Below are 3,247 nucleotides of genomic sequence, written 5' to 3' on the forward strand. Positions count from 1 at the left end.
TGTGTGTGTTTCAGTTACTCGTCTCTGAAGAGAAGAAGCAGAGCGACAGGAAGTACTTCAACTCTCGTTTTCTTACTTTTTACTTCTACTTCCCTCCATCTCAGTACTACTGCAGTACAGGGCAATATTACTGCAGTACAAGGGCAATATTACTGCATTGCAGGAAACATTACTGCAGAAAAGGGAAACATTACTGCAGTACAGGGCAATATTACTGCAGTACAAGGGAACATTACTGCAGTATAGGGAACATTACTGCAGTACAGGGCAATAATACTGCAGTACAGGGCAATATTACTGCAGTACACAAGGGAACATTACTGCAATACAGGGCAATATTACTGCAGTACAGGAAAACATTACTGCAGTACAAGGGAATATTACTGCAGTACAGGGCAACTCTACTGCAGTACAGGGAAACATTACTGCTGTACAAGGGAACATTACTGCAGTACAGGGCAACTCTACTGCAGTACAGGGAAACATTACTGCTGTACAAGGGAACATTACTGCAGTACAGGGAAACATTACTGCAGTACAAGGGAACATTACTGCTGTACAAGGGAACATTACTGCAGTACAGGGAAACATTACTGCTGTACAAGGGAACATTACTGCTGTACAAGGGAACATTACTGCTGTACAAGGGAACATTACTGCAGTACAGGGAAACATTACCGCAGTACAGGGAAACATTACTGCAGCACAGGGCAATATTACTGCAGTACAAGGGAACATTACTGCAGTACAGGGCAATATTATGTTCCCTTGTACTGCAGTAATATTGCCCTGTACTGCAGTACAAGGGAACATTACTGCAGTACACATTCATCTGACCGCTTTGTTACTTCACAGATTCAGAGTACGCATATATATATATTATAGAACATATCTATGTATATATAGGCGAGTGAGAGAGAGAGAGAGGGAGAGAGGGAGAGAGGGAGAGCGAGAGGGAGAGCGAGACTCAGACTGCAACCCCTTTCGGGGGTTTCCGGTTACAAACAGACGAGCCTCCTTCCTCTTTTCAGACCGGCAGTTGCGAGGAAACTCAACTTTAGAGGGGCCGCGTGGAGGAGGGAAGCTGCTACCTGCTGGACTGGAGAGTCCACACTGGAGCTTGGAGAGTAAGGTCAGAAACATTCAGTTTTGAGTCTTTCTCATAAGTTAAACATGCATATATAAATCCTCCATAGCTGTGGTTAGATCATAACATTTGAAGTATTTTCCATATTACTGTTTCCTCTGACTACAAACAGGTTTTACTTATTTTGCAGACTAAGTTTCTGCAGCTTGTCAAAGAGCGGCTGTATTTTCTTAGACTCAACTCTGCGGTCCAACCCCTCCCACCTGAGAGAGCTGGACCTGAACAAGCTGCAGGATTCAGGAGGTAATCTGCTACCTGCTGGACTGGAGAGTCAATACTGGATCTTGGAGACTAAGGTTGGAATCATTTAGTTTGCCGCCTTTCTCATGATTCAAACATGCATTTATGAATCCTCCAAAGCTGTGGTACAATTATAAAATGTTAAGTATTTTCCACAAGACTGTTTCCTCTGACTACAAACAGGTTTTGCTCTTTTTTCAGACTAAGTTTCTGCAGCTTGACAGAGAGCAGCTGTTCTTCCCTGGCTTCGGTTCTCAAGTCCAACCCCTTCCACCTGAGAGAGCTGGACCTGAGTTACAACAGGCTGCAGGATTCAGGAGGGAAGCTGCTACCTGCTGGACTGGAGAGTCAAAACTGGAGCTTGGAGACTAAAGTCAGAAACCTTTAGGTTTGTGTCCTTCTCATGAGTTAAACACACATTTCTAAATCCTTCATAGCTGTGCTTAGATTACAAGATATTGACTGTTTTCTACACGACTGTTTCTTCTAACTACGAACAGGTTTTGCTTGTTTTTCAGACTAAATTTCTGCAGCTTGACAGAAAGCAGCTGTTTTTCTCTGGCTTCTGGTTCTCAAGTCCAACCCCTTCCACCTGAGAGCGCTGGACCTGAGATACAACAAGCTGCAGGATTCAAAAGGGAAGCTGCTACCTGCTGGACTGGAGAGTCCACACTGGAGATTCTCAGGTAGCATACTTATTCTGAGACGAACAATAACATTGTTTGTCTAATAACTTCCGGGTAGAACACTTCTGCGTCCCATAGAGCGGGAACAAAATGGCAATACAGCAATATAACGCTGACCATGCAATATGAGAATCACTAAGAATAGATTTCCCTGCTCCCAGCAATGAAAGTTATCAACTCTTACACTATATATGAGTATAAATTGTGTGCAAGGTTGTAACTGCAGGCCAGTAAAGGCTTTTAGATACTGCATACTGTAAATTTAGGTCAGATTGCCTTCTCACTCGAGGTGTACGATTCAGAAAATGTCACGATTTGATTCAGTATTGTAATAGTGTGTGTGTGTGTGTGTGTGTGTGTGTGTGCTGCTCAAAAGGAACGCCAACAGTCCGGAGCAAGTGTATGTGTCTGTATGTGTCTGTTTGTGTGTGTGTGTGTGTGTGTGAGTGTCTGTTTGTGTGTGTGTGTGTCTGCGTTAAAAGGAGATGTCAACAGTCTCGACCAAGCGGGTGTTATATGGTGCCAAAGGAGACCTTTTAGTGTGTGTGAGTGTCTGTGTGTGTTTGTGTTTCTGTGTGTGTGTGTGTGTGTGTGTGCGTATGTGTTTGTGTTTGTGTGTGTGTGTGTGTGTGTGTGTGTGTATGTGTGTGTGTGTGTGTGTGTGTGTATGTGTGAAGGATGTGGTTAGCTTAGCTGAGCATAAAGACAGGAAGCAGGTGGTTCATTCTGCAGTTGGGACTCAACGTTGACGTCTCCGGCAGCTTCGTCTAATAAACACGTGTTGGTCACTTATATTATATTTTTTAATATTCATTATATTCTTATATTCATTATATTATTATATTATAATATTATTATATTCATTATATTCTGTTGCATTTCTATTTCACGCTGCTTCTACTCCACTGCATCTCAGAGTGAAATATTGAGTACTTTAGTTTTCTACTTATTTTGCCTCAGAGAGACTGCTGAAATGTTGCTTTGTTCAATTCTTTTTACAGTAAATGCGATTTTTGCACATTTATGTACTTCGCTATTGTCACGTACGTCGGTTTTTATTAATAAACACACTGGGAAATAAAAATAAAACCTAGTTCTTACTCTGCGTGTCTGCATAATCTCTTAGTATTTGTCCAAGATATGTTTCAAATAAAGAACAAAATGTGTTTTGTCT

Source organism: Etheostoma cragini, chromosome 19 (assembly GCF_013103735.1).
Source record: "Etheostoma cragini isolate CJK2018 chromosome 19, CSU_Ecrag_1.0, whole genome shotgun sequence".
Taxonomy (NCBI): domain Eukaryota; kingdom Metazoa; phylum Chordata; class Actinopteri; order Perciformes; family Percidae; genus Etheostoma; species Etheostoma cragini.